We start from the raw sequence: 12,333 nt of genomic DNA on the forward strand, positions 1-12,333 counted from the left end.
GTGTGTCTGCACCCACGCAACAGTGTGGCCACACTCTCGATCTGGTTTTAGCCCACTCATTGCCTGTTTTTAATCTGAAAGTCTCCGATCCTGTTTTCTCTGATCATATGCCGGTTCTGTTTGACATCTCTTTATCTAGAAATGAATTCAGGGGGCTTGTCCCTGCAAAGACATCTCGTTTGTTAAATTCTTCCACGGCAGCACTGTTCTCCACCTACTATAATCAGTTCTCCGTTCCTGAGACACTCCAATACGTAGAGGAACTCAGTTTTTGGTTTCATACCACTTGTCAGACTGTCTTGGATATTGTTGCCCCTCTAAAAATTAAGCATTCTAAGACAAAGCTTGAACCCTGGTTGAATGATGAAACCCGTGCTGCGAGGCGTGAATGTCGTAGGGCTGAGCGGAGATGGAAAAAAGATAATTTACAGGTCTCTTTACAAAGTTTAAGAGAGTGCTGGGCCTTATATCAGCTTACAATAAAAAAAGCAAAGCGGAAACACTTTGCAAACATTATTATGGTGAATTATCAGAAACCACATATATTGTTTAAGTCAATTGAGACTATTTTAAGCCCTCCCTCTGCTCTTAGTTTTGAGCCTTCACTTGAAATGTGTGAAAGGTTTCTGCACTTCTTTATAAACAAGGTAGCCTCGGCTAGGGCGCAGATTATTTTGCCCACATCTGACCCCTCTGATCTTCCAATTTGCTCAGCTGTCTTTCAACAGTTTGAGTCGGTTACTCTTGCTCAGCTACAGGAGGTGGTGGATCATTTAAAGCCTGTAGGCTCACCTTATGATCCTATCCCTCCCCTTTTTCTGAAAGAAGTTTTTTCTACCATAGGTCCAACCATTTTAAATAGCAGCCTTACTTCAGGTATGGTTCCAAAGAATTTCAAAGATGCAATTGTGCAACCACTTCTTAAGAAACCTGGGCTAGATACAAACGCTGTTGAGAACTTTAGACCAATATCTAAGCTGCCCTTTTTATCTAAAGTCTTGGAAAAAATTGTATATGACCAATTGATCTCATACTTGAATGCACAAAATGTTCAGGAGATTTTTCAATCTGGTTTTAAAGCAATGCATAGCACTGAATCAGCACTTTTAAGAATTTTTAATGATATATTTTTATCATGTGATTCTGGTGAAAGTGTCATTCTTATTTTACTCGATTTAACTGCTGCATTTGACACTGTAGACCATGAAATTTTAATCTCACGTTTGGAGCAGTGTGTCGGTATAACAGGTGTGGCTCTGAAATGGTTCAGGTCTTACTTAACAAACCGAACCTTTTCAGTTCGCTTAGGAAACTGTGAGTCCTCCCGTGCTCCGTTGTCTCATGGAGTACCACAGGGTTCCATTCTGGGCCCTATCCTGTTTTCACTTTATTTACTTCCATTGGGCTCAATTTTTAGAAAACACAGACTCTCGTTTCACTGTTATGCAGATGACTGCCAGATTTATGTTCCTCTTAAAAAGAAAGATGGGTCGTCTGTAAATCGTTTACAAACATGTCTGGAGGACGTCAAGTCGTGGTTGGCGCTAAACTTTCTTTGCTTTAATGATTCTAAAACTCAAGTAATGGTGTTCAGACCTGCCTCCACTGCTGTTCCGTGTGTTGATTTGCAATCCCTGAAATCATTCTGTAAACCAGAGATTGTTAATCTGGGTTTTAAAATGGATCCTGAGCTTAAGCTTGAAAGCCAGATCGGGTTGGTTGTAAGGTCTAGTTTCTTTCATCTGAGGCAACTGGCCAAAATTAAGCACTTTCTTACGAGACAGCAATTTGAAACAGTAATCCACGCTTTTGTAACCATTCGGCTGGATTACTGTAATTCTCTTTATTTTGGGGTGAGTCGATCTTCTGTTTTTCGACTGCAGTTAGTCCAGAATGCTGCTGCACGCCTTTTAACTGGCACTCGTAGATATGAGCATATCACCCCAGTTTTATATTCACTTCATTGGCTGCCCGTGCATTTTAGGATCCATTTTAAGCTGCTTTTATTTGTTTTTAAATGTTTGTCCAATGATGCCCCTGTGTACCTCTCTGAGCTTCTTCATCCATACATACCTTACCGGTCCCTCAGGTTGGCAGACCAGCTCCTCCTGAGCGTGCCCAGGACTAATCGTAAGCTTGTTTCTTATTAATTATATTATTTTTAATTTTAAGATATTTTATATGTAATTTAAACTGTTTCCTCTCTGTTTTATATTTGTAGCACTTTGGTCAACATTGTTGGATGTAAAGTGCGTTATAAATAAAGATGCTATGCTATGCTATGCTATAATCACACACAGTCCTCAGTGCAGCTGCAGCAACCCCTTTGCAGTGCAAACAAGAGTGCACACAGAAGGGTCCATCAGAAACAGCGACCCCCAATCAATCTCTGCAGAGAACTGAACGCTTGGGGATACAGTGGCAGTGATCTCACACCAACCTTTCTATCACGCACAGATCCACCAAGTCACGGGCATTCACAGTCACTAGAGGTGCCCCAGCAACAGCTCTGGGAGCAGTTGCCAAATTTATCAAAGAGGTCCAGGAGCAATCCGGAGGGCTCCAGCACTTCTGCACCAATGTGTAATTATTAGGACAGTTAGAAAGTCAGAGAGACAGCCCCTTTAATTACAGCTGTGGGGGAAAATCCCAGAAAGAGTGGTTGGGGAGAGAACATAAGGGGCACAAACTGAATGTGGCCTTTTGTTGGGTGCCAGAGGCAGGGATGCAGGAAGCCTCAATGACAGAGAAACCAGATGTTGGGGTTGAAGATTTACACTTTGACATAAAGAAAAACGGCTGATTAATGTAATTCCTGTCTGACTAAAGATTGAGTGACTGCAGCAAGGGCTCTTCATTTTCTGCATTTTCCATGCTTTATTTTCTTCTCTATTAATTTAGCAGTGTGACAGTTAATTACAAAACAGTACTGGTATGCACCCCAGCAGCTCATTTTGAATTTGCCAGAGCAGAACTGAAAAGCTACTCTAAGCGCTGAGGGGAATTGGCCTGCAGAGAGTCTGTGCAAAGCCGCAACACGGTAATTGTTTAACAGCCTTGTACATTAAAATGTGCAACCACAAAAATGGACCTCCACATGTAGTGTGACAAATTGGATGACCCGGTGAGTAACTTGGTTTCGTCATGATTTGGACAGCAGACAACAGAGATTTTATTTCTTTGTTTGATCAGTGCTTTGGAAAAATAAACAGGAAAAGCTATTTGAATTGAAAATTGTTCTTTAAACAAGCTGTGATCTTGCTAGCAATCCCACGAACACTGGGGAAATGAGTTCTTCTCTTCCCAAAAAATTGATTAAATCAGTTCCTCTAAACCAGGAGTCCAAATGCCACCTCCTCATACCGTACACTTACTGTATAAACAGTATTATGCTTTCAGTGATATAGTAATGCCATTTGTTATGTTCCCTACTATCCACAACAACAACACAAGCCCAAACATGCCTAAGAGCGAGTCCAGCATTTCAGCATCCAATTACCTAAAATCAAAAAAAAGGGAGCTACTTCAATAAAAGGAAGTGGCTGGGATACAAGAGGTCAGACCTCCAACAAAGTTTGATACTTTGCAAAATATGAAGGAAACTGTTAAAAGTGGAAACTAATCTGTTTCACCACACAGGCAAAAAAAAAAAAACATCATCAATTACAACCAAGCTGTGAAGGAGGAGATATGAGCAGCAGGTGATGTGCAACCAAAAAGTAAGCGAATGACTCAACCGAGTTTCATATTAGAAGAAGAGCAAATGGTGGATGCAAAATTACTAAATAGGGTTACATGGTGGGAAAAGGAGGGATTTAAGTAACTGGTACATCCCAGGTAGAAAATATTTTTCAAATTCAATGTTATGATGTCACAATATAGTGCATACATAAAATTTCCAGGGAAGGCACTACCTAAGCTGCTTTTTACTTACATATGACTTATGCTGTGTCACTACTATTGCACTATAGGATGGAAAACGCCATTCATTTTGCTTGCACTACTAAATCCTCCGGGCTGCAATTGCTGATAAAACTTTATTTAGTAATTCTTTCTACATATTTATTTGAAATATCATGATATAATTTTGACACTGTATTGTCCACTCCTATTAGCCACAGTCCTTGACCAAAGGTTTAACCCCCTGACTTCCTTACCCACACACATGCACAGTTGCCGCTACCCCCACCATCACTTCTACAATTGACTCTAATACCTCAGGGCTTTGAAGGCAACATGCGTCATAGCTCAGTGTAAAAGCCACTTTGGTGGAGCATTGGCAATCTTATTAAGAACTGCCAAATAACTACGAACTCTACTGGCAGGACATCTGACCCGTTATCTGCATTGCAAATTCAATATTAGGTTGGTGTCTCCAGCATTTCGTTCAGCACCAACGAAAGAAACAGAGAAGATGTGAAATATCACCCTGGATTCAGACACTGACTTAGACATAGACAAAGACTTTATTAATCCCACCCTGGGGAAATTCACGCAATATTACAGCAGCACAAGGGTCAGCAAGAGGAAGTGAATTAGAGATATATTAGAAAAATAAAAACTAGAAAAACAAATAGATTAGAAAAATAGTGTAAAAATAAAAAAAGAGTCATTAGTATTATTTATAAATTGTTGCTTTATGCAGTAAATCCAATTAGAGAGAATCTTTCATATTTACTTAAAGTGCAGTGAAAATGATAATATATACAGGTAAATTATAGCAGGTTTCTGTACACTTGTGTGCACTGTACAGTGTGACTGCTGTCGTGATGAAGGACCTGCGATGGCGTGCTGTCATACACTCTGGCTGTAACTGCTGATGGAGCTGCTCGGTGCCTCCATAGTCTCCTGCAAGGGAGTGAGAGGTGCTGTCCATAATGGACATTAGCTTCACTAACATCCTCCTCTCACCTTAGATGTTATAATTTTACTATCATATATGATTATGAGATAACTTGTAAAAACAGATAACAAACAAATTAGTAGAATAGATGTGTTGTGGTGAATGCCAAGAAGATGAACCCTGACCACATGAAGGTAGCTCTTGGTTTGACCTTTTCACCTACTTTCTAATCCTCTGGCACATTCTGTTTAGCTCAGCATATCCATGGATCCCACTGACCTATGTGCACACACACACACACACACACACACACACACACACACACACACACACACACAGAAACCTACACACACAGAAGTGCTTGGATACAGCTGCAATACAGACAGGTCCAAGCCTCTCCAGGAGCAGATTTGCTCATGTCGGTGGGTAAACCGTCATGGACGACAAATCCAAGAGTCACCTGAAGGCTGACTTTGGACACAATTGACTAAATCCACCTGGTGAGGGCTGGAAGTTGGCCAGCTCCTGCTGCTCACACTGACTGTTTCCCCATTTATCTGTATCTATATCCCCGTCTGTCTCATATCTCTCAGAATGTTCCTTGATAGTTTTCGTTTTCGTTTTTAAAGAGTACTTTACGAGCCAACTGGTGCACACAAATCTTTGCAGGTTTTAGCCACTCAGCAGGTGAATGCTGATTTCAGCATACACCAGTTTGATTGAGACTTAGATATCTCAGCATCTATTACATGAATTATAACATATTGTATGGAAATTTATGTTCCCTTTAAAACAATCCTACTGACTTTGATAAGTCTCTAATCGCACCAACCTGAAGTTAACTTTAGTGGCCAGAGCTTGTGAGAAGAACATTATTGGTTTGAAACATGGATAAGATCAAGTGTGTATATACATACAAATCTTATAAACATATTTGATTCAGCAGGGTTTTTCTGTCTCATCTTACTTATATGACATAACATATGAAGTGTGATTAATAAAAATACTTTTTGAAGGATATTACCTGATTTAAATGTGACCTTGAATGTAGCCCTTCACATATCTTCAAAAATTTCTTTTGAAGCAATTCAGTGATTAACACATTGGAATCAAGGATCTTTTTTGCTGTGAGGCAAAAGTGCTCTCTGCTTGGAGCACTTCTTATGCTTTTCTTAAATGGTTTAATCTCTGGTTTTCCCCACAAGTGCAAAACACATTAGGTTATTAACTTTCTGGGACCAGGGCAAGACCAGGACATTCTCTAGAAAGAGACATTTTTTATTTTTAAGTTGAACTTTCTCCCTCAGACACCTCAAAACATTAGATCAGAACTCCATGTTAACAGTGTTATCATGATAATTCATGATAAACACTATGACAAACAGAGAGGTTGTCATGTCACACATGACACACATGCCCTCTGGCTTGGAAAGCATAGAGTCTTTCACTTAAAACTACTTGTTTATGGATGGAAACCCAGGTCTCATTACCAGCATGAACCTCCACACAAAATGTGGGTTAGTTTGAAGCAGAATATGACGTTTAATCTCTGTGGAGGTCTGTAGAGAAATTGCAGAGTGCACAGTGCAAGTGCTCAGAACAAGACTTCCAGTAAGACGCTAATGATAGAAGCCACACTCAAGGCTCCCTGGACATGCCTGAAAAAGATGACCTTGAATCTGAAATCGGACAACTTTAAATCAGGTAAGGCTTTTGACTTTTATGGACCTGTTCTCTGAATTTTTGATCACACCTTATAAAATACAACATAAGAAGGCTTGGTTTGGTCTTTCTGTCAGAGTAGATTTACATATTAAAGTTTAGACTATATTTTTAGAGTGACTTTTATGTGATTGTCATAGTCCAAGACGGTTATATTTTAATCTATTTTAATCTAATTTGTGAGAGCGTCTGGATTCATTAAAATGAGCAGCGCTGCTTCATCAGAAGAACTGTGAACAAGAGTAAAAGCCAATATTACCACAACAATAAAAACCTTTAAGAAAAATATGATTCACAGTTCTTTGCCTCCAGAGAGACAGACAGGAGGGTTACAGAAACCTATTTTTCCTGGATGGGGTACAGAATAAAAAGCGGAACTGATTTATTATTATTTTTTACAATGACAAAATAAACCAACAAGAAACCTTCTGAAGCCAAAAAAATTTCCAGAAATCATGCACTAAGGACTACTGAACATAATGGTTTTTCAACATTTGCCATTCAACATTTGCCTGAATAACACCAAGCAGGGAAAATCACATTGTGTCTTATTTTGTGTGGCTCAAAAGTGCTAACCAATATCAACAGCTGCAGAACTAGAATAATGTGCTCCCCACCTGGCAGCAGTGTGCATGGATAAGCTTAACCTGGGTGCAAAGGTTCTGAATAAAATTAATTTTACTACTTTCCAATTCTCTCCCATAAATCCCTGTGATTGGTTTAAGGAACCCCAGAGCTAGATCTGTGATTAGCGAGGAGGGCTTTATAAGTATCATACTGGTGCCTCGGCTTCATAAATAGCCCCACTGTGTAGAATCCAGGCGGCAGGCTAAAGTAGAGGAAGACAGACAGAAATCACTCTTGGTAACAAGACTTCCTTCTTATTGTTCTCCCCACTTATGTCTTGTGTTTCTCAAGCTTTAGTTATGATCTTCCTGTCTGGAAATCAACGAGCAGATCCAGGGGAGTCCTCTGTACCGCTACAGATTAAAATCGAACACTTAGTCACATACAACAAAAATGTGGGTTTCTCCTTTGGGAAATGGAGCACACATGAGTGGAAAACATTGACCATCTGTAGGCTTTCCAAGCACTCCCTGTTTACCAGCTCATCAGAGTCTGACAGATACAGTCTGTACAACAATAATTCCAGCATTTTATAGCTGATATCCTTCAGTAAGACGTCTTTCAGTTGTACACTATGTGCGTGAAGATGTGGGAACCCTGTTGAGTTTTTGTTAAGCAGGAAAGAAAAACAATGAGGTAGACAAAACAGGCAATTCTTCAGGCGCTGTCCAGTGCTGAAACCACAGAAAGAGCCAACAGGGAGCTTTTCATTTTCCGAAGATTAGCTCAGGCAAGGAAACGCAGACATAATGGTAAAATAAGCAGCTTCTTAGTATTTGCGTCTCCTCTTGGGTGTTTTAGAAGGTGAATGATAGAGACATGGGCCAATTCAGATTTACTGATGTGCCAAATGAGTTTAACAAAGGAGGCAACACACTGAACTGGCAAGACAAAGGGGAAAGGAAGCTCAACAAAAATCCACCTTCAGGAATAATTTCTCCAATCACTGGAAGATACTCAACTGTGCTCCTGTCATTAATTCAGCAGACAAAAACTGTTACCAGATGTCATTACTTATTTATAGTATTTAATAGTGAAAATGCTTCTTTTGAATAATACATTTGGTGAGAGCGCTGGATTTGGGGAGGTGGGGATGGAGGGGTTGACTGATGAATATTCACAAGCTGCGTCTGGAGGGATTGTGCTAAACTACCTTTTTTTCTGCCTCTGTGCCTCCTGGGCTTTGTCTGCTCTGCCACTTGCCATGATGGCCCAGCTGCGCTGCTCATTTGCTTGGCGCTACGCACAGTGGCTAGTTCAACATGGTTAATGCCAGGCTATTATATTATTAGCCAAGGCAAAGCTAGCAGCAGCCCACTTAGGCTCCACTCCATCTGCTTGGTGGTGTCAGGTTGGAGGAATGGAGGGACCCAGAGCTGCCTATCAAGGAGACTGACGTCGCCCAGCGAGCAAAGGTACAGCATTCATTAAACCAATGAAATGACCCTGGGGCTGGGGGAACAGAGGTGCCAAGTGGATCCTGGCCTAAAATGTGATCTATGGTCGTGTGTGCTCAGGGTTCTGCTGCGACACACGTGTAATTTGAACAGACAATAGCAAGCGCACACTCTCATGATCATTTATACAAACAGAATTGAATATGTGCGTAGGCTGCTGTGAGTGTTTTCACTGCCTAATTGGATCCAGGTTATCTACTGTAAGTGTGTAAATTAGTCTCTCACTGCAGGAGTCTTCCAGTATCCCTCCTGGCCCTTCTCCCACCATGGGGGGAAAAAAAACTACACCCATTTGTAACATACGTCATGAGCCTACAGCTCTGAACCTTTATCGAAAACACACAAAAGAAAAAACATATTAATAAATGTTCCTTCCCACTGTAAAATTACACACAGCAGGATCACAGCTGATTCATAGCACCACACTCTTCCAACTACAGGATTTCAAGCTGGAGGCCTTTGCCAGTCAAACAGCCTAACTCAAGCCCAGAGATCTTCTGTACTGATATTGTGCAGTTGCTTGGCAGCTTTCCCTTGTTTCATCCTGTGCCAAGGTGGCTTTGTTTGTTTTAAGCATAGCAGAAGGTTCATTGTAGGAATATTAATGTCTTACATTTGCGAAATCTCTGTAAAAATTCACAGTTTCCAATTTACTTGCTTGGACACTACTCAAGTGCAAAATTGAATTCTGGCCCATTCACGTCTTCCGCTACAAGTGTCTGCACTAAGCTGAGCGCAGCCAACCAGAAAAGACACATTATTGAAATATGTGACAACGCAACCTCATGCAAAGAGCAGATAATGCTGTAAAACTCCCACAGTCTGTTACATCCCTTCTTCATTCTCTTTCTTTCTTTCTCTCTTTCCTCTTTCGTTCTGTCTTGCTTTTCTGTCCATGCTCATGAGATGTGATGACAACATTTCCGAACTGCTTTTGGCCTTGACCACAGTTGGAGAGGAGCCACTAAGAAGCGATGAACCACTCTCTAAAGGAATATTGTTCATCCATTGTAATGCCTCATCACACAGAAAATGTGAAAATGGGGGCAGTGAACTGGCAATGCCACAGAAAAAGAATACCTCTTCTGAGAACAATAGCGCTAACAGCAGAGCCTGCGATCCAGTGCAAGAGTGATGAGTGAGAGTCCAAACAGTGCAGGGCAAGAGAAAGAGAGACAAAGACAAACACAGAAACCTTCTGCAATATGCATGAGTGCACAAGGCAGAAAGAAGCAGAGGGACTTAAACGGCAGTTTAATGTGCAGCCAGATACTAATAGTGCAACAGGAGCTGATGATGCCCACATCATCCAACAGCAAAACTCACTAACTGGAAGCATAGGTGGCCATAAATGTACACACAATAGACCACCACACACGCACACACACACACACAGACACAATTATCAGATAGACAAAGACCTACACATGGCTGCCCAACCAGTGAGAGGAGAATGTTTTATCTACAATCAGTCAAAGAATGAAATTAGGCTGGCCAGTTTGTAGACCTGGAGTATCAAGGATCACATTGCCAATGCTAAACCCAAACAGAGTCAAAAGATTTGTGTAATTGCGGGAGATTTGGAGAGATGGAATATCAGATAAAAATGGTGCATAATCTGTTTAGCTGAAGACTGCTTAGACAAATGCTAGGTTGGCTGGCTGAGTGAATGTGTGCACATGTATGCAAATACCTGAGACACACAATTATAAGACAGAATAAGAACCCAGCGAGAGTGAGAAAAGGGAGGGAGGGAGGCTAGTAACCATTTCAGAAACAGTTTGGCTGAATTTCTGCTTAATTTCCCAGGGGGTCATGAGCAACTCCACTCCAGCTCCATTGGCGTTCTCTGACAAACATGAAAAACGAAACAAAACTTTACTTTCTTTTTCATCCACAAAAAACACTCCTCACTGCTACACAGGCAAATGAAAGCCATGTTGCCACACAGGACTGAACCGTGGCATGCAGGCTGGGCTGGACCTCCTCCTTTTCAGTCAGTTTGTGACCTAGAGCTCCTTCTGCCAGATGCCAGCCTTTCTTCAATAGAAATAATTGAGAGACCCTTTAGGTGGAGTACAAGTGCCATCCAAGATAATGTCTCAGGTTTCCCTCCTTTGCTTCGCTGACAGCGCTGACAGCCCTGCCTGCGCTGCCTATCGACTTACACCCACTCCAAAAGCTCCCTCTGTCCCCATCTGCCTCACCTGAAGGCTTACCAAAGGAGAGGAAAATGGGATTTTCACTACAAAGAAGTGAGCTCATGGTCATACAGATCCAAATCGTACAGTAACCGGCGCTGTCAAACATCCTTTTGAACATAAGCAGCCTCAAAGGAGAAAATAAGAGGGAACGACGCTTTGCTACATTTATTACTTTTCAACAGATGCTGCATAATTGGACAATTACGACGTAATTCAAACAGACAGAAAACAGCAAAATCGCTTAACTTTTGTCAAAGTGCATTTTGGAGTCTTATTAAAACTAAATCACCAACACAGCAAAACCTAAAAAGATTAATTGAAAAATAGCCTTATGGAAACAGTAACTAGCTTCAAGCAGTGACTCGCATGCTTGCAAAGACTACACACTTTTGCGATATAAAGCACATTTCTTTTGGTAACAGCCACATATCTTTGTCTTTGAATAGTACCGACAAGGACATTTCCAAATGATGATCGACTTTAAGTGAACAAAATTCGTGAAACACCCATTTCTTTTCGTGGAATTAAAATAATGTTAAATTGACTTATTTTATAGTACAGTCAGACAAATTCATAAATAAATAGATATACAAAAACACACAAGACTACTCGCCTTCACCTTTCAGATCAAGTCAGGTCCCGTCTACAGGAATGTAGAGCGATGCCGCAGCTTTACAGGAGCGTCTGTGTGATACAGTGCAGGTGGTAGCGCCACAGTCAGGGAAGCTGAACCATCCAAGAGACGCGTAAAAGCCCCGCGAGTCCGAGGAATTTCTGTCAGACAGGGAGACAGGGTCTGTGTCGTTTCGTGTGCAGTGCGCCTGGATGCAGAGACGTGTCCTTGCGTCTTTCGGGGACTTGTCGAATCAGCAGCCGCGATGAGTGGATGAGCGCCAGCCAGAGTGGTGCTCACCTCTCCAGCAGCTGAGCGCTACTGAACAAAAGAGTGCTCCGCAGGCTCTCTATTCAAATAGCAGGAGAGAGGGATGAACGAAGATTGGGGGGCGCTGGTGGTTGGGTGTGCGGAACGAAGGGGAGGAGGATGATGTGTGAGTGTGTGTAAAAGTGTTGGGGGGGGGGAGCCTTTAGTGTTAAGGTTGATATAAAGATCAGAAGTTTGTACTTCGAGCATCTCTTGAAAACCATCTAATGTAATGCACGTAGACCGCCTGACAAGACGTGTGGTTGCTTGTAATAAACCCAGGCACACAACAATCACAAATCCATTAGTCATTATCTGTTCAAGGAATTTATGACAGGCGGGGAGGGAGAGGGTTTAGTTTAAGACGTGATTTGGCATCTCTGTCCTACTGTAGGCCCCCACAATCCCGTTTGGCCTTTGTCTGAGCGCTGTAATTAATGACTTTAGGGAAAGAATTACCTTGTTTGGCAGCGTAGCAGTGACCTCAACCTGAGATTTACTTGCAATGGAGCGAGCTTAGGCTATCAAATTGGATTAATGCCCAAATTGCCAAGGATT

At 41.5% G+C, this 12,333-nt stretch overlaps 1 protein-coding gene across 3 annotated transcripts in view; it reads right to left on the reverse strand.

The window, feature by feature from the left end:
* ncanb (neurocan b) overlaps positions 1 to 11,868 on the reverse strand; it is a 175,232-nt gene extending 163,364 nt beyond the window's left edge. For 2 of the 3 annotated variants that reach the window (XM_084921781.1, XM_084921783.1), the window contains exon 1: positions 11,473 to 11,868. The gene's annotated coding sequence lies outside the window, so the exon portion shown is untranslated. Of the gene's footprint in view, positions 1 to 11,466 lie in introns of all 3 variants that reach the window. The other variant, XM_084921782.1, reaches the window with a different exon arrangement.
* Positions 11,869 to 12,333: the final 465 nt, after the last annotated feature.

The sequence above is a fragment of the Perissodus microlepis genome, chromosome 23, assembly GCF_051167445.1.
Source record: "Perissodus microlepis isolate ML-2025 ecotype Zambia chromosome 23, ASM5116744v1, whole genome shotgun sequence".
NCBI lineage: Eukaryota > Metazoa > Chordata > Actinopteri > Cichliformes > Cichlidae > Perissodus > Perissodus microlepis.